The sequence below is a fragment of the Phoxinus phoxinus genome (assembly GCF_949152265.1).
Source record: "Phoxinus phoxinus genome assembly, chromosome: 16".
Taxonomy (NCBI): Eukaryota; Metazoa; Chordata; class Actinopteri; order Cypriniformes; family Leuciscidae; genus Phoxinus; species Phoxinus phoxinus.
The window spans coordinates 28,695,498-28,715,865 of record NC_136891.1 but is presented as its reverse complement, the minus strand read 5'-3'; positions in this window follow the sequence as shown (position 1 = coordinate 28,715,865).

Below are 20,368 nucleotides of genomic sequence, written 5' to 3'. Positions count from 1 at the left end.
ATTCTGTTCCCCCTGTAAAATAAACAGCTGTCGGAATCCGTTCCCCCACTCCCATTATGAGGTGTTTTAGTGGTTAAAAAAAAATCTTATTTTATTTTGTGTGGGGATGGAGCTTACCTGGCACCAGTTTCAAGAAATATATTTTCGAGTTTTTACCTTTTATTGTGAAAGGAAAATATTGGATTAAAAAAAAGCCAGCGAGCCGGGATTTGAACTTGTGTCTTCTAAAAATCTTCAGCTCTTAACGTCTGGACCACTAGGCTGTGGCAACCTTGGAATTCAAAGAACTTTGATAGATATTAGAAGATCCTCCTTGTGTAAAAAATGCAGGGGGAACGGATTTCGACGGCTGTTTTTTGGCCGTCGGATTCTGTTCCCCCTGAAAAAAAAAAACAGCTGTCGGAATCCGTTCCCCCACTCCCATTACGAGAGGCGTTGTAGTGGCTTAAAAAAATCTTATTTTATTTTGTGTGGGGATGGAGCTTACCTGGCACCAGTTTAAAGAAATATATTTTCGAGTTTTTACCTTTTATTGTGAAAGGAAAATATTGGATTAAAAAAAAGCCAGTGAGCCGGGACTTGAACTTGGGTCACCTAAAAATCTTTACCTCTAAATGTCAGTGTCTGGACCACTAGGCTGTGGCAACCTTGGAAGTCAAAGCACTCTGATAGATATTAGAAGATCCTCCTTGTGTAAGAAATACAGGGGGAACGGATTTCGACGGCTGTTTTTTGGCCGTCGGATTCTGTTCCCCCTGTAAAATAAACAGCTGTCGGAATCCGTTCCCCCACTCCCATTATGAGGTGTTTTAGTGGTTAAAAAAAAATCTTATTTTATTTTGTGTGGGGATGGAGCTTACCTGGCACCAGTTTCAAGAAATATATTTTCGAGTTTTTACCTTTTATTGTGAAAGGAAAATATTGGATTAAAAAAAAGCCAGCGAGCCGGGATTTGAACTTGTGTCTTCTAAAAATCTTCAGCTCTTAATGTCTGGACCACTAGGCTGTGGCAACCTTGGAATTCAAAGAACTTTGATAGATATTAGAAGATCCTCCTTGTGTAAAAAATGCAGGGGGAACGGATTTCGACGGCTGTTTTTTGGCCGTCGGATTCTGTTCCCCCTGTAAAATAAACAGCTGTCGGAATCCGTTCCCCCACTCCCATTATGAGAGGCCGCGTTGTAGTGGCTTAAAAAAATCTTATTTTACTTTGTGTGGGGATGGAGCTTACCTGGCACCAGTTTAAAGAAATATATTTTCGAGTTTTTACCTTTTATTGTGAAACGAAAATATTGGATAAAAAAAAGCCAGCGAGTCGGGACTTGAACTTGTGTCACCTAAAAATCTTCAGCTCTTAATGTCTGGACCACTAGGCTGTGGCAACCTTGGAATTCAAAGCACTTTGATAGATATTAGAAGATCCTCCTTGTGTAAAAAATGCAGGGGGAACGGATTTCGACGGCTGTTTTTTGGCCGTCGGATTCTGTTCCCCCTGTAAAAAAAAAACAGCTGTCGGAATCCGTTCCCCCACTCCCATTATGAGAGGCGTTGTAGTGGCTTAAAAAAATCTTATTTTATTTTGTGTGGGGATGGAGCTTACCTGGCACCAGTTTAAAGAAATATATTTTCGTGTTTTTACCTTTTATTGTGAAAGGAAAATATTGGATAAAAAAAAAGCCAGCGAGCCGGGACTTGAACTTGGGTCACCTAAAAATCTTTACCTCTAAATGTCAGTGCCTGGACCACTAGGCTGTAGCAACCTTGGAATTCAAAGCACTTTGATAGATATTAGAAGATCCTCCTTGTGTAAAAAATGCAGGGGGAACGGATTTCGACGGCTGTTTTTTGGCCGTCGGATTCTGTTCCCCCTGTAAAATAAACAGCTGTCGGAATCCGTTCCCCCACTCCCATTATGAGAGGCGTTGTAGTGGCTCAAAAAAATCTTATTTTATTTTGTGTGGGGATGGAGCTTACCTGGCACCAGTTTCAAGAAATATATTTTCGAGTTTTTACCTTTTATTGTGAAAGGAAAATATTGGATTAAAAAAAAGCCAGCGAGCCGGGATTTGAACTTGTGTCTTCTAAAAATCTTCAGCTCTTAATGTCTGGACCACTAGGCTGTGGCAACCTTGGAATTCAAAGAACTTTGATAGATATTAGAAGATCCTCCTTGTGTAAAAAATGCAGGGGGAACGGATTTCGACGGCTGTTTTTTGGCCGTCGGATTCTGTTCCCCCTGAAAAAAAAAAACAGCTGTCGGAATCCGTTCCCCCACTCCCATTACGAGAGGCGTTGTAGTGGCTTAAAAAAATCTTATTTTATTTTGTGTGGGGATGGAGCTTACCTGGCACCAGTTTAAAGAAATATATTTTCGAGTTTTTACCTTTTATTGTGAAAGGAAAATATTGGATTAAAAAAAAGCCAGTGAGCCGGGACTTGAACTTGGGTCACCTAAAAATCTTTACCTCTAAATGTCAGTGTCTGGACCACTAGGCTGTGGCAACCTTGGAAGTCAAAGCACTCTGATAGATATTAGAAGATCCTCCTTGTGTAAAAAATGCAGGGGGAACGGATTTCGACGGCTGTTTTTTGGCCGTCGGATTCTGTTCCCCCTGTAAAAAAAAAACAGCTGTCGGAATCCGTTCCCCCACTCCCATTATGAGAGGCGTTGTAGTGGCTTAAAAAAATCTTATTTTATTTTGTGTGGGGATGGAGCTTACCTGGCACCAGTTTAAAGAAATATATTTTCGAGTTTTTACCTTTTATTGTGAAAGGAAAATATTGGATAAAAAAAAGCCAGCGAGCCGGGATTTGAACTTGTGTCTCCTAAAAATCTTCAGCTCTTAATGTCTGGACCACTAGGCTGTGGCAACCTTGGAATTCAAAGCACTTTGATAGATATTAGAAGATCCTCCTTGTGTAAAAAATGCAGGGGGAACGGATTTCGACGGCTGTTTTTTGGCCGTCGGATTCTGTTCCCCCTGTAAAATTAACAGCTGTCGGAATCCGTTCCCCCACTCCCATTATGAGGTGTTTTAGTGGTTAAAAAAAAATCTTATTTTATTTTGTGTGGGGATGGAGCTTACCTGGCACCAGTTTCAAGAAATATATTTTCGAGTTTTTACCTTTTATTGTGAAAGGAAAATATTGGATTAAAAAAAAGCCAGCGAGCCGGGATTTGAACTTGTGTCTTCTAAAAATCTTCAGCTCTTAATGTCTGGACCACTAGGCTGTGGCAACCTTGGAATTCAAAGCACTTTGATAGATATTAGAAGATCCTCCTTGTGTAAAAAATGCAGGGGGAACGGATTTCGCCTGCTTTTTTTGGCCGTCGGATTCTGTTCCCCCTGTAAAAAAAAACAGCTGTCGGAATCCGTTCCCCCACTCCCATTATGAGAGGCGTTGTAGTGGCTTAAAAAAATCGTATTTTATTTTGTGTGGGGATGGAGCTTACCTGGCATGAGTTTAAAGAAATATATTTTCGAGTTTTTACCTTTTATTGTGAAAGGAAAATATTGGATAAAAAAAAGCCAGCGAGCCGGGATTTGAACGTGTGTCTCCTAAAAATCTTCAGCTCTTAATGTCTGGACCACTAGGCTGTGGCAACCTTGGCATTCAAAGCAATTTGATAGATATTAGAAGATCCTCCTTGTGTAAAAAATGCAGGGGGAACGGATTTCGACGGCTGTTTTTTGGCCGTCGGATTCTGTTCCCCCTGTAAAAAAAAAAACAGCTGTCGGAATCCGTTCCCCCACTCCCATTATGAGAGGCGTTGTAGTGGCTTAAAAAAAATCGTATTTTATTTTGTGTGGGGATGGAGCTTACCTGGCACCAGTTTCAAGAAATATGTTTTCGAGTTTTTACCTTTTATTGTGAAAGGAAAATATTGGATTAAAAAAAAGCCAGCGAGCCGGGATTTGAACTTGTGTCTTCTAAAAATCTTCAGCTCTTAATGTCTGGACCACTAGGCTGTGGCAACCTTGGAATTCAAAGAACTTTGATAGATATTAGAAGATCATCCTTGTGTAAGAAATACAGGGGGAACGGATTTCGACGGCTGTTTTTTGGCCGTCGGATTCTGTTCCCCCTGTAAAATAAACAGCTGTCGGAATCCGTTCCCCCACTCCCATTATGAGAGGCCGCGTTGTAGTGGCTTAAAAAAATCTTATTTTACTTTGTGTGGGGATGGAGCTTACCTGGCACCAGTTTAAAGAAATATATTTTCGAGTTTTTACCTTTTATTGTGAAACGAAAATATTGGATAAAAAAAAGCCAGCGAGTCGGGACTTGAACTTGTGTCACCTAAAAATCTTCAGCTCTTAATGTCTGGACCACTAGGCTGTGGCAACCTTGGTATTCAAAGCACTTTGATAGATATTAGAAGATCCTCCTTGTGTAAAAAATGCAGGGGGAACGGATTTCGACGGGTGTTTTTTGGCCGTCGGATTCTGTTCCCCCTGTAAAAAAAACAGCTGTCGGAATCCGTTCCCCCACTCCCATTACGAGAGGCGTTGTAGTGGCTTAAAAAAATCTTATTTTATTTTGTGTGGGGATGGAGCTTACCTGGCACCAGTTTAAAGAAATATATTTTCGAGTTTTTACCTTTTATTGTGAAAGGAAAATATTGGATTAAAAAAAAGCCAGCGAGCCGGGACTTGAACTTGGGTCACCTAAAAATCTTTACCTCTAAATGTCAGTGCCTGGACCACTAGGCTGTGGCAAACCTTGAAATTCAAAGCACTCTGATAGATATTAGAAGATCCTCCTTGTGTAAGAAATACAGGGGGAACGGATTTCGACGGCTGTTTTTTGGCCGTCGGATTCTGTTCCCCCTGTAAAATAAACAGCTGTCGGAATCCGTTCCCCCACTCCCATTATGAGGTGTTTTAGTGGTTAAAAAAAAATCTTATTTTATTTTGTGTGGGGATGGAGCTTACCTGGCACCAGTTTCAAGAAATATATTTTCGAGTTTTTACCTTTTATTGTGAAAGGAAAATATTGGATTAAAAAAAAGCCAGCGAGCCGGGATTTGAACTTGTGTCTTCTAAAAATCTTCAGCTCTTAATGTCTGGACCACTAGGCTGTGGCAACCTTGGAATTCAAAGAACTTTGATAGATATTAGAAGATCCTCCTTGTGTAAAAAATGCAGGGGGAACGGATTTCGACGGCTGTTTTTTGGCCGTCGGATTCTGTTCCCCCTGTAAAATAAACAGCTGTCGGAATCCGTTCCCCCACTCCCATTATGAGAGGCCGCGTTGTAGTGGCTTAAAAAAATCTTATTTTACTTTGTGTGGGGATGGAGCTTACCTGGCACCAGTTTAAAGAAATATATTTTCGAGTTTTTACCTTTTATTGTGAAACGAAAATATTGGATAAAAAAAAGCCAGCGAGTCGGGACTTGAACTTGTGTCACCTAAAAATCTTCAGCTCTTAATGTCTGGACCACTAGGCTGTGGCAACCTTGGAATTCAAAGCACTTTGATAGATATTATAAGATCCTCCTTGTGTAAAAAATGCAGGGGGAACGGATTTCGACGGCTGTTTTTTGGCCGTCGGATTCTGTTCCCCCTGTAAAAAAAAAACAGCTGTCGGAATCCGTTCCCCCACTCCCATTATGAGAGGCGTTGTAGTGGCTTAAAAAAATCTTATTTTATTTTGTGTGGGGATGGAGCTTACCTGGCACCAGTTTAAAGAAATATATTTTCGTGTTTTTACCTTTTATTGTGAAAGGAAAATATTGGATAAAAAAAAAGCCAGCGAGCCGGGACTTGAACTTGGGTCACCTAAAAATCTTTACCTCTAAATGTCAGTGCCTGGACCACTAGGCTGTAGCAACCTTGGAATTCAAAGCACTTTGATAGATATTAGAAGATCCTCCTTGTGTAAAAAATGCAGGGGGAACGGATTTCGACGGCTGTTTTTTGGCCGTCGGATTCTGTTCCCCCTGTAAAAAAAAAAACAGCTGTCGGAATCCGTTCCCCCACTCCCATTATGAGAGGCGTTGTAGTGGCTCAAAAAAATCTTATTTTATTTTGTGTGGGGATGGAGCTTACCTGGCACCAGTTTAAAGAAATATATTTTCGAGTTTTTACCTTTTATTGTGAAAGGAAAATATTGGATAAAAAAAAGCCAGCGAGCCGGGATTTGAACTTGTGTCACGTAAAAAACTTCAGCTCTTAATGTCTGGACCACTAGGCTGTGGCAACCTTGGCATTCAAGGCACTTTGATAGATATTAGAAGATCCTCCTTGTGTAAAAAATGCAGGGGGAACGGATTTCGACGGCTGTTTTTTGGCCGTCGGATTCTGTTCCCCCTGAAAAAAAAAACAGCTGTCGGAATCCGTTCCCCCACTCCCATTACGAGAGGCGTTGTAGTGGCTTAAAAAAATCTTATTTTATTTTGTGTGGGGATGGAGCTTACCTGGCACCAGTTTAAAGAAATATATTTTCGAGTTTTTACCTTTTATTGTGAAAGGAAAATATTGGATTAAAAAAAAGCCAGCGAGCCGAGACTTGAACTTGGGTCACCTAAAAATCTTTACCTCTAAATGTCAGTGCCTGGACCACTAGGCTGTGGCAACCTTGGAATTCAAAGCACTCTGATAGATATTAGAAGATCCTCCTTGTGTAAGAAATACAGGGGGAACGGATTTCGACGGCTGTTTTTTGGCCGTCGGATTCTGTTCCCCCTGTAAAATAAACAGCTGTCGGAATCCGTTCCCCCACTCCCATTATGAGGTGTTTTAGTGGTTAAAAAAAATCTTATTTTATTTTGTGTGGGGATGGAGCTTACCTGGCACCAGTTTCAAGAAATATATTTTCAAGTTTTTACCTTTTATTGTGAAAGGAAAATATTGGATTAAAAAAAAGCCAGCGAGCCGGGATTTGAACTTGTGTCTTCTAAAAATCTTCAGCTCTTAATGTCTGGACCACTAGGCTGTGGCAACCTTGGAATTCAAAGAACTTTGAAAGATATTAGAAGATCCTCCTTGTGTAAAAAATGCAGGGGGAACGGATTTCGACGGCTTTTTTTTGGCCGTCGGATTCTGTTCCCCCTGAAAAAAAAAAACAGCTGTCGGAATCCGTTCCCCCACTCCCATTACGAGAGGCGTTGTAGTGGCTTAAAAAAATCTTATTTTATTTTGTGTGGGGATGGAGCTTACCTGGCACCAGTTTAAAGAAATATATTTTCGAGTTTTTACCTTTTATTGTGAAAGGAAAATATTGGATTAAAAAAAAGCCAGTGAGCCGGGACTTGAACTTGGGTCACCTAAAAATCTTTACCTCTAAATGTCAGTGCCTGGACCACTAGGCTGTGGCAACCTTGGAAGTCAAAGCACTCTGATAGATATTAGAAGATCCTCCTTGTGTAAGAAATACAGGGGGAACGGATTTCGACGGCTGTTTTTTGGCCGTCGGATTCTGTTCCCCCTGTAAAATAAACAGCTGTCGGAATCCGTTCCCCCACTCCCATTATGAGGTGTTTTAGTGGCTTAAAAAAATCTTATTTTATTTTGTGTGGGGATGGAGCTTACCTGGCACCAGTTTAAAGAAATATATTTTCGAGTTTTTACCTTTTATTGTGAAAGGAAAATATTGGATTAAAAAAAGCCAGCGAGCCGGGACTTGAACTTGGGTCACCTAAAAATCTTTTGGCTTTAAATGTCAGTGCCTGGACCACTAGGCTGTGGCAACCTTGGAAATAAAGCACTTTGATAGATATTAGAAGATCCTCCTTGTGTAAAAAATGCAGGGGGAACGGATTTCGACGGCTGTTTTTTGGCCGTCGGATTCTGTTCCCCCTGTAAAATAAACAGCTGTCGGAATCCGTTCCCCCTCTCCCATTATGAGAGGCGTTGTAGTGGCTTAAAATAATCTTATTTTACTTTGTGTGGGGATGGAGCTTACCTGGCACCAGTTTAAAGAAATATATTTTCGAGTATTTACCTTTTATTGTGAAAGGAAAATATTGGATAAAAAAAAGCCAGCGAGCCGGGACTTGAACTTGGGTCACCTAAAAATCTTCAGCTCTTAATGTCTGGACCACTAGGCTGTGGCAACCTTGGAATTCAAGGCACTTTGATAGATATTAGAAGATCCTCCTTGTGTAAAAAATGCAGGGGGAACGGATTTCGACGGCTGTTTTTTGGCCGTCGGATTCTGTTCCCCCTGAAAAAAAAAAACAGCTGTCGGAATCCGTTCCCCCACTCCCATTACGAGAGGCGTTGTAGTGGCTTAAAAAAATCTTATTTTATTTTGTGTGGGGATGGAGCTTACCTGGCACCAGTTTAAAGAAATATATTTTCGAGTTTTTACCTTTTATTGTGAAAGGAAAATATTGGATTAAAAAAAAAGCCAGCGAGCCGGGACTTGAACTTGGGTCACCTAAAAATCTTTACCTCTAAATGTCAGTGCCTGGACCACTAGGCTGTGGCAACCTTGGAATTCAAAGCACTCTGATAGATATTAGAAGATCCTCCTTGTGTAAGAAATACAGGGGGAACGGATTTCGACGGCTGTTTTTTGGCCGTCGGATTCTGTTCCCCCTGTAAAAAAAAAACAGCTGTCGGAATCCGTTCCCCCACTCCCATTATGAGAGGCGTTGTAGTGGCTTAAAAAAATCTTATTTTATTTTGTGTGGGGATGGAGCTTACCTGGCACCAGTTTAAAGAAATATATTTTCGTGTTTTTACCTTTTATTGTGAAAGGAAAATATTGGATAAAAAAAAAGCCAGCGAGCCGGGATTTGAACTTGTGTCTCCTAAAAAACTTCAGCTCTTAATGTCTGGACCACTAGGCTGTGGCAACCTTGGCATTCAAAGCAATTTGATAGATATTAGAAGATCCTCCTTGTGTAAAAAATGCAGGGGGAACGGATTTCGACGGCTGTTTTTTGGCCGTCGGATTCTGTTCCCCCTGTAAAAAAAAAAACAGCTGTCGGAATCCGTTCCCCCACTCCCATTATGAGAGGCGTTGTAGTGGCTTAAAAAAAATCGTATTTTATTTTGTGTGGGGATGGAGCTTACCTGGCACCAGTTTCAAGAAATATGTTTTCGAGTTTTTACCTTTTATTGTGAAAGGAAAATATTGGATTAAAAAAAAGCCAGCGAGCCGGGATTTGAACTTGTGTCTTCTAAAAATCTTCAGCTCTTAATGTCTGGACCACTAGGCTGTGGCAACCTTGGAATTCAAAGAACTTTGATAGATATTAGAAGATCATCCTTGTGTAAGAAATACAGGGGGAACGGATTTCGACGGCTGTTTTTTGGCCGTCGGATTCTGTTCCCCCTGTAAAATAAACAGCTGTCGGAATCCGTTCCCCCACTCCCATTATGAGAGGCCGCGTTGTAGTGGCTTAAAAAAATCTTATTTTACTTTGTGTGGGGATGGAGCTTACCTGGCACCAGTTTAAAGAAATATATTTTCGAGTTTTTACCTTTTATTGTGAAACGAAAATATTGGATAAAAAAAAGCCAGCGAGTCGGGACTTGAACTTGTGTCACCTAAAAATCTTCAGCTCTTAATGTCTGGACCACTAGGCTGTGGCAACCTTGGTATTCAAAGCACTTTGATAGATATTAGAAGATCCTCCTTGTGTAAAAAATGCAGGGGGAACGGATTTCGACGGGTGTTTTTTGGCCGTCGGATTCTGTTCCCCCTGTAAAAAAAACAGCTGTCGGAATCCGTTCCCCCACTCCCATTACGAGAGGCGTTGTAGTGGCTTAAAAAAATCTTATTTTATTTTGTGTGGGGATGGAGCTTACCTGGCACCAGTTTAAAGAAATATATTTTCGAGTTTTTACCTTTTATTGTGAAAGGAAAATATTGGATTAAAAAAAAGCCAGCGAGCCGGGACTTGAACTTGGGTCACCTAAAAATCTTTACCTCTAAATGTCAGTGCCTGGACCACTAGGCTGTGGCAAACCTTGAAATTCAAAGCACTCTGATAGATATTAGAAGATCCTCCTTGTGTAAGAAATACAGGGGGAACGGATTTCGACGGCTGTTTTTTGGCCGTCGGATTCTGTTCCCCCTGTAAAATAAACAGCTGTCGGAATCCGTTCCCCCACTCCCATTATGAGGTGTTTTAGTGGTTAAAAAAAAATCTTATTTTATTTTGTGTGGGGATGGAGCTTACCTGGCACCAGTTTCAAGAAATATATTTTCGAGTTTTTACCTTTTATTGTGAAAGGAAAATATTGGATTAAAAAAAAGCCAGCGAGCCGGGATTTGAACTTGTGTCTTCTAAAAATCTTCAGCTCTTAATGTCTGGACCACTAGGCTGTGGCAACCTTGGAATTCAAAGAACTTTGATAGATATTAGAAGATCCTCCTTGTGTAAAAAATGCAGGGGGAACGGATTTCGACGGCTGTTTTTTGGCCGTCGGATTCTGTTCCCCCTGTAAAATAAACAGCTGTCGGAATCCGTTCCCCCACTCCCATTATGAGAGGCCGCGTTGTAGTGGCTTAAAAAAATCTTATTTTACTTTGTGTGGGGATGGAGCTTACCTGGCACCAGTTTAAAGAAATATATTTTCGAGTTTTTACCTTTTATTGTGAAACGAAAATATTGGATAAAAAAAAGCCAGCGAGTCGGGACTTGAACTTGTGTCACCTAAAAATCTTCAGCTCTTAATGTCTGGACCACTAGGCTGTGGCAACCTTGGAATTCAAAGCACTTTGATAGATATTATAAGATCCTCCTTGTGTAAAAAATGCAGGGGGAACGGATTTCGACGGCTGTTTTTTGGCCGTCGGATTCTGTTCCCCCTGTAAAAAAAAAACAGCTGTCGGAATCCGTTCCCCCACTCCCATTATGAGAGGCGTTGTAGTGGCTTAAAAAAATCTTATTTTATTTTGTGTGGGGATGGAGCTTACCTGGCACCAGTTTAAAGAAATATATTTTCGTGTTTTTACCTTTTATTGTGAAAGGAAAATATTGGATAAAAAAAAAGCCAGCGAGCCGGGACTTGAACTTGGGTCACCTAAAAATCTTTACCTCTAAATGTCAGTGCCTGGACCACTAGGCTGTAGCAACCTTGGAATTCAAAGCACTTTGATAGATATTAGAAGATCCTCCTTGTGTAAAAAATGCAGGGGGAACGGATTTCGACGGCTGTTTTTTGGCCGTCGGATTCTGTTCCCCCTGTAAAAAAAAAAACAGCTGTCGGAATCCGTTCCCCCACTCCCATTATGAGAGGCGTTGTAGTGGCTCAAAAAAATCTTATTTTATTTTGTGTGGGGATGGAGCTTACCTGGCACCAGTTTAAAGAAATATATTTTCGAGTTTTTACCTTTTATTGTGAAAGGAAAATATTGGATAAAAAAAAGCCAGCGAGCCGGGATTTGAACTTGTGTCACGTAAAAAACTTCAGCTCTTAATGTCTGGACCACTAGGCTGTGGCAACCTTGGCATTCAAGGCACTTTGATAGATATTAGAAGATCCTCCTTGTGTAAAAAATGCAGGGGGAACGGATTTCGACGGCTGTTTTTTGGCCGTCGGATTCTGTTCCCCCTGAAAAAAAAAACAGCTGTCGGAATCCGTTCCCCCACTCCCATTACGAGAGGCGTTGTAGTGGCTTAAAAAAATCTTATTTTATTTTGTGTGGGGATGGAGCTTACCTGGCACCAGTTTAAAGAAATATATTTTCGAGTTTTTACCTTTTATTGTGAAAGGAAAATATTGGATTAAAAAAAAGCCAGCGAGCCGAGACTTGAACTTGGGTCACCTAAAAATCTTTACCTCTAAATGTCAGTGCCTGGACCACTAGGCTGTGGCAACCTTGGAATTCAAAGCACTCTGATAGATATTAGAAGATCCTCCTTGTGTAAGAAATACAGGGGGAACGGATTTCGACGGCTGTTTTTTGGCCGTCGGATTCTGTTCCCCCTGTAAAATAAACAGCTGTCGGAATCCGTTCCCCCACTCCCATTATGAGGTGTTTTAGTGGTTAAAAAAAATCTTATTTTATTTTGTGTGGGGATGGAGCTTACCTGGCACCAGTTTCAAGAAATATATTTTCAAGTTTTTACCTTTTATTGTGAAAGGAAAATATTGGATTAAAAAAAAGCCAGCGAGCCGGGATTTGAACTTGTGTCTTCTAAAAATCTTCAGCTCTTAATGTCTGGACCACTAGGCTGTGGCAACCTTGGAATTCAAAGAACTTTGAAAGATATTAGAAGATCCTCCTTGTGTAAAAAATGCAGGGGGAACGGATTTCGACGGCTTTTTTTTGGCCGTCGGATTCTGTTCCCCCTGAAAAAAAAAACAGCTGTCGGAATCCGTTCCCCCACTCCCATTACGAGAGGCGTTGTAGTGGCTTAAAAAAATCTTATTTTATTTTGTGTGGGGATGGAGCTTACCTGGCACCAGTTTAAAGAAATATATTTTCGAGTTTTTACCTTTTATTGTGAAAGGAAAATATTGGATTAAAAAAAAGCCAGTGAGCCGGGACTTGAACTTGGGTCACCTAAAAATCTTTACCTCTAAATGTCAGTGCCTGGACCACTAGGCTGTGGCAACCTTGGAAGTCAAAGCACTCTGATAGATATTAGAAGATCCTCCTTGTGTAAGAAATACAGGGGGAACGGATTTCGACGGCTGTTTTTTGGCCGTCGGATTCTGTTCCCCCTGTAAAATAAACAGCTGTCGGAATCCGTTCCCCCACTCCCATTATGAGGTGTTTTAGTGGCTTAAAAAAATCTTATTTTATTTTGTGTGGGGATGGAGCTTACCTGGCACCAGTTTAAAGAAATATATTTTCGAGTTTTTACCTTTTATTGTGAAAGGAAAATATTGGATTAAAAAAAGCCAGCGAGCCGGGACTTGAACTTGGGTCACCTAAAAATCTTTTGGCTTTAAATGTCAGTGCCTGGACCACTAGGCTGTGGCAACCTTGGAAATAAAGCACTTTGATAGATATTAGAAGATCCTCCTTGTGTAAAAAATGCAGGGGGAACGGATTTCGACGGCTGTTTTTTGGCCGTCGGATTCTGTTCCCCCTGTAAAATAAACAGCTGTCGGAATCCGTTCCCCCTCTCCCATTATGAGAGGCGTTGTAGTGGCTTAAAATAATCTTATTTTACTTTGTGTGGGGATGGAGCTTACCTGGCACCAGTTTAAAGAAATATATTTTCGAGTATTTACCTTTTATTGTGAAAGGAAAATATTGGATAAAAAAAAGCCAGCGAGCCGGGACTTGAACTTGGGTCACCTAAAAATCTTCAGCTCTTAATGTCTGGACCACTAGGCTGTGGCAACCTTGGAATTCAAGGCACTTTGATAGATATTAGAAGATCCTCCTTGTGTAAAAAATGCAGGGGGAACGGATTTCGACGGCTGTTTTTTGGCCGTCGGATTCTGTTCCCCCTGAAAAAAAAAAACAGCTGTCGGAATCCGTTCCCCCACTCCCATTACGAGAGGCGTTGTAGTGGCTTAAAAAAATCTTATTTTATTTTGTGTGGGGATGGAGCTTACCTGGCACCAGTTTAAAGAAATATATTTTCGAGTTTTTACCTTTTATTGTGAAAGGAAAATATTGGATTAAAAAAAAAGCCAGCGAGCCGGGACTTGAACTTGGGTCACCTAAAAATCTTTACCTCTAAATGTCAGTGCCTGGACCACTAGGCTGTGGCAACCTTGGAATTCAAAGCACTCTGATAGATATTAGAAGATCCTCCTTGTGTAAGAAATACAGGGGGAACGGATTTCGACGGCTGTTTTTTGGCCGTCGGATTCTGTTCCCCCTGTAAAAAAAAAACAGCTGTCGGAATCCGTTCCCCCACTCCCATTATGAGAGGCGTTGTAGTGGCTTAAAAAAATCTTATTTTATTTTGTGTGGGGATGGAGCTTACCTGGCACCAGTTTAAAGAAATATATTTTCGTGTTTTTACCTTTTATTGTGAAAGGAAAATATTGGATAAAAAAAAAAGCCAGCGAGCCGGGATTTGAACTTGTGTCTCCTAAAAAACTTCAGCTCTTAATGTCTGGACCACTAGGCTGTGGCAACCTTGGAATTCAAGGCACTTTGATAGATATTAGAAGATCCTCCTTATGTAAAAAATGCAGGGGGAACGGATTTCGACGGCTGTTTTTTGGCCGTCGGATTCTGTTCCCCCTGAAAAAAAAAACAGCTGTCGGAATCCGTTCCCCCACTCCCATTACGAGAGGCGTTGTAGTGGCTTAAAAAAATCTTATTTTATTTTGTGTGGGGATGGAGCTTACCTTGCACCAGTTTAAAGAAATATATTTTCGATTTTTTTACCTTTTATTGTGAAGGGAAAATATTGGATAAAAAAAAGCCAGCGAGCCGGGACTTGACCTTGGGTCACCTAAAAATCTTTACCTCTCAATGTCAGTGCCTGGACCACTAGGCTGTGGCAACCTTGGAATTCAAAGCACTCTGATAGATATTAGAAGATCCTCCTTGTGTAAGAAATTCAGGGGGAACGGATTTCGACGGCTGTTTTTTGGCCGTCGGATTCTGTTCCCCCTGTAAAATAAACAGCTGTCGGAATCCGTTCCCCCACTCCCATTATGAGGTGTTTTAGTGGCTTAAAAAAATCTTATTTTATTTTGTGTGGGGATGGAGCTTACCTGGCACCAGTTTAAAGAAATATATTTTCGAGTTTTTACCTTTTATTGTGAAAGGAAAATATTGGATAAAAAAAAGCCAGCTAGCCGGGACTTGAACTTGGGTCACCTAAAAATCTTTACCCCTAAATGTCAGTGCCTGGACCACTAGGCTGTGGCAACTTTGGAATTCAAAGCACTTTGATAGATATTAGAAGATCCTCCTTGTGTAAAAAATGCAGGGTGTTCGGATTTCGACGGCTGTTTTTTGGCCGTCGGATTCTGTTCCCCCTGTAAAAAAAAACAGCTGTCGGAATCCGTTCCCCCACTCCCATTATGAGAGGCGTTGTAGTGGCTTAAAAAAATCGTATTTTATTTTGTGTGGGGATGGAGCTTACCTGGCACCAGTTTCAAGAAATATATTTTCGAGTTTTTACCTTTTATTGTGAAAGGAAAATATTGGATTAAAAAAAAGCCAGCGAGCCGGGATTTGAACTTGTGTCTTCTAAAAATCTTCAGCTCTTAATGTCTGGACCACTAGACTGTGGCAACCTTGGAATTCAAAGAACTTTGATAGATATTAGAAGATCCTCCTTGTGTAAGAAATACAGGGGGAACGGATTTCGACGGCTGTTTTTTGGCCCTCGGATTCTGTTCCCCCTGTAAAATAAACAGCTGTCGGAATCCGTTCCCCCACTCCCATTACGAGAGGCGTTGTAGTGGCTTAAAAAAATCTTATTTTATTTTGTGTGGGGATGGAGCTTACCTGGCACCAGTTTAAAGAAATATATTTTCGAGTTTTTACCTTTTATTGTGAAAGGAAAATATTGGATAAAAAAAAAGCCAGCGAGCCGGGACTTGAACTTGGGTCACCTAAAAATCTTTACCTCTAAATGTCAGTGCCTGGACCACTAGGCTGTGGCAACCTTGGAATTCAAAGCACTCTGATAGATATTAGAAGATCCTCCTTGTGTAAGAAATACAGGGGGAACGGATTTCGACGGCTGTTTTTTGGCCGTCGGATTCTGTTCCCCCTGTAAAATAAACAGCTGTCGGAATCCGTTCCCCCACTCCCATTATGAGGTGTTTTAGTGGTTAAAAAAAAATCTTATTTTATTTTGTGTGGGGATGGAGCTTACCTGGCACCAGTTTAAAGAAATATATTTTCGAGTTTTTACCTTTTATTGTGAAAGGAAAATATTGGATTAAAAAAAAGCCAGCGAGCCGGGATTTGAACTTGTGTCTTCTAAAAATCTTCAGCTCTTAATGTCTGGACCACTAGGCTGTGGCAACCTTGGAATTCAAAGAACTTTGATAGATATTAGAAGATCCTCCTTGTGTAAAAAATGCAGGGGGAACGGATTTCGACGGCTGTTTTTTGGCCGTCGGATTCTGTTCCCCCTGAAAAAAAAAAACAGCTGTCGGAATCCGTTCCCCCACTCCCATTACGAGAGGCGTTGTAGTGGCTTAAAAAAATCTTATTTTATTTTGTGTGGGGATGGAGCTTACCTGGCACCAGTTTAAAGAAATATATTTTCGAGTTTTTACCTTTTATTGTGAAAGGAAAATATTGGATTAAAAAAAAGCCAGTGAGCCGGGACTTGAACTTGGGTCACCTAAAAATCTTTACCTCTAAATGTCAGTGCCTGGACCACTAGGCTGTGGCAACCTTGGAAGTCAAAGCACTCTGATAGATATTAGAAGATCCTCCTTGTGTAAGAAATACAGGGGGAACGGATTTCGACGGCTGTTTTTTGGCCGTCGGATTCTGTTCCCCCTGTAAAATAAACAGCTGTCGGAATCCGTTCCCCCACTCCCATTATGAGGTGTTTTAGTGGCTTAAAAAAATCTTATTTTATTTTGTGTGGGGATGGAGCTTACCTTGCACCAGTTTAAAGAAATATATTTTCGATTTTTTTACCTTTTATTGTGAAAGGAAAATATTGGATAAAAAAAAAGCCAGCGAGCCGGGACTTGAACTTGGGTCACCTAAAAATCTTTACCTCTAAATGTCAGTGCCTGGACCACTAGGCTGTAGCAACCTTGGAATTCAAAGCACTCTGATAGATATTAGAAGATCCTCCTTGTGTAAGAAATACCAACGCTATCTCACGACCAATTCGTACGAATTTGTACGAGTGATTAAAAGGTGGCTAATTCGTACGAATTTGTACGACCTCACTCGTACGAATTTGTACGATTTGTCTAAACCCACGTGACGGTTGGGTTTAGGGGCGGCGGGCGGGGTCAGGGGTAGGTCATTCGTATGAATTCATACGATTTTGGCAAATCGTAAAATATGTACGTTTTAGCAAAAAACGTACAAATTCGTACGAGTGAGGTCGTATGAATTGGTACGAATTAGCCACCTCGTAAAATTCGTACGAATTGCCGTGAGATACAAGGGGAACGGATTTCGACGGCTGTTTTTTGGCCGTCGGATTCTGTTCCCCCTGTAAAATAAACAGCTGTCGGAATCCGTTCCCCCACTCCTATTATGAGGTGTTTTAGTGGCTTAAAAATCTTATTTTATTTTGTGTGGGGATGGAGCTTACCTGGCACCAGTTTAAAGAAATATATTTTCGAGTTTTTACCTTTTATTGTGAAAGGAAAATATTGGATAAAAAAAAGCCAGCGAGCCGGGACTTGAACTTGGGTCACCTAAAAATCTTTACCTCTAAATGTCAGTGCCTGGACCACTAGGCTGTAGCAACCTTGGAATTCAAAGCACTTTGATAGATATTAGAAGATCCTCCTTGTGTAAAAAATGCAGGGGGAACGGATTTCGACGGCTGTTTTTTGGCCGTCGGATTCTGTTCCCCCTGTAAAAAAAAAAACAGCTGTCGGAATCCGTTCCCCCACTCCCATTATGAGAGGCGTTGTAGTGGCTTAAAAAAAATCTTATTTTATTTTGTGTGGGGATGGAGCTTACCTGGCACCAGTTTAAAGAAATATATTTTCGAGTTTTTACCTTTTATTGTGAAACGAAAATATTGGATAAAAAAAAAGCCAGCGAGTCGGGACTTGAACTTGTGTCACCTAAAAATCTTCAGCTCTTAATGTCTGGACCACTAGGCTGTGGCAACCTTGGTATTCAAAGCACTTTTTATTGTGAAAGGAAAATATTGGATAAAAAAAAAGCCAGCGAGCCGGGACTTGAACTTGGGTCACCTAAAAATCTTTTGGCTTTAAACGTCAGTGCCTGGACCACTAGGCTGTGGCAACCTTGGAAATAAAGCACTTTGATAGATATTAGAAGATCCTCCTTGTGTAAAAAATACAGGGGGAACGGATTTCGACGGCTGTTTTTTGGCCGTCGGATTCTGTTCCCCCTGTAAAATAAAAACAGCTGTCGGAATCCGTTCCCCCACTCCCATTATTAGAGGCGTTGTAGTGGCTTAAAAAAATCGTATTTTATTTTGTGTGGGGATGGAGCTTACCTGGCACCAGTTTAAAGAAACATATTTTCGAGTTTTTACCTTTTATTGTGAAAGGAAAATATTGGATTAAAAAAAAGTCAGCGAGCCGGGAATTGAACTTGGGTCACCTAAAAATCTTTACCTCTAAATGTCAGTGCCTGGACCACTAGGCTGTGGCAACCTTGGAATTCAAAGCACTCTGATAGATATTAGAAGATCCTCCTTGTGTAAGAAATACAGGGGGAACGGATTTCGACGGCTGTTTTTTGGCCGTCGGATTCTGTTCCCCCTGTAAAATAAACAGCTGTCGGAATCCGTTCCCCCACTCCCATTATGAGAGGCGTTGTAGTGGCTTAAAAAAATCGTATTTTACTTTGTGTGGGGATGGAGCTTACCTGGCACCAGTGTAAAGACATATATTTTCGAGTTTTTACCTTTTATTGTGAAACGAAAATATTGGATAAAAAAAAGCCAGCGAGTCGGGACTTGAACTTGTGTCACCTAAAAATCTTCAGCTCTTAATGTCTGGACCACTAGGCTGTGGCAACCTTGGTATTCAAAGCACTTTGATAGATATTAGAAGATCCTCCTTGTGTAAAAAATACAGGGGGAACGGATTTCGACGGCTGTTTTTTGGCCGTCGGATTCTGTTCCCCCTGTAAAATAAACAGCTGTCGGAATCCGTTCCCCCACTCCCATTATGAGAGGCGTTGTAGTGGCTTAAAAAAATCTTACTTTATTTTGTGTGGGGATGGAGTTTACCTGGCACCAGTTTAAATAAATTTTAGAGTTTTTGCCATTTATTGTGATAGGAAAATATTGGATAAAAAAAGTCTGCGAGCCGGGACTAGAACTTGTGTCACCCAAAAAATCATCAACTCTTAATATCAGTGCATGGACCACTAGGCTGTTCGAGCCTAAGAACTCAATGCACTTTGATAGATATTAGAAGATCCTCCTTGAGTAAGAAATACAGGGGGAACGGATTCCGACGGCTGTTTTTTGGCCGTCGGATTCTGTTCCCCCTGTAAAAAAACAGCTGTCGGAATCCGTTCCCCCACTCCCATTATGAGTGTTGTTGTATCGGCTTAAAAAAATCGTATTTTATTTTGTGTGGGGATGGAGCTTACCTGGCACCAGTTTAAAGAAATATATTTTAGAGTTTTTGCCATTTATTGTAAAAGGAAAATATTGGATAAAAAAAAGTCTGCGAGCCGGGACTAGAACTTGTGTCACCTAAAAATCTTCAGCTCTTAATGTCTGTGCATGGACCACTAAGCTGTTGGGGTCTGATCATTTAATACACTTTGATAGATATTAGAAGATCCTCCTTGAATAAGAAATACATGGGGAACGGATTCCGACGGCTGTTTTTTGGCCGTCGGATTCTGTTCCCCCTGTAAAAAAACAGCTGTCGGAATCCGTTCCCCCACTCCCATTATGAGAGGAGTTGTAGTGGCTTAAAATAATCTTATTTTATTTTGTGTGGGGATGGAGTTTAACTGGCACCAGTTTAAAGAATTATATTTAGGAGTTTTTGCCATTTATTGTGATAGGAAAATATTGGATAAAAAAAAGTCTGCGAGTCGGGACTAGAACTTGTGTCACCTAAAAATCTTCAGCTCTTAATGTCAGTGCATGGACCACTAAGCTGTGGGGGTCTGATCATTTAATACACTTTGATAGATATTAGAAGATCCTCCTTGGGTAAGAAATACAGGGGGAACGGATTCCGACGGCTGTTTTTTGGCCGTCGGATTCTGTTCCCCCTGTAAAAAAAACAGCTGTCGGGAATGGGATCCGTTCCCCCACTCCCATTATGAGTGTTGTTGTATCGGCTTAAAAAAATCTTATTTTATTTTGTGTGGGGATGGAGTTTACCTGGCACCAGTTTAAAGAATTATATTTAGGAGTTTTTGCCATTTATTGTGATAGGAATATATTGGATAAAAAAAAGTCTGCGAGCCGGGACTAGAACTTGTGTCACCCACAAATCTTCAGCTCTAATTTTCAGTGCATGGACCACTAGGCTGTGGAAGCCTAAGAACTCAACGCACTTAGATAGATATTAGAAGATCCTCCTTGTGTAATCCTTGACATTCTATACAACTGAATAATAAACTGTAGCTTACACTACGATAAATTATCCCAGCTTTTGCAAATAAACAAAATAAACTGTGCTTAAACATTGTCATTTTCACAGAGCTGTAATCACGACAAACTGATCAAATTAATAACTTGCGCTCCCTGATTGTGTATACACGTGACATTTCACTGATCTTGTGTTCCCCAGTGTTTGGCTCCTGCCAGTGATATCCTAGACCTAGCCTATCTGGCGACACCTAATGGACATTTGATGTCTTTCTAAACGGCAT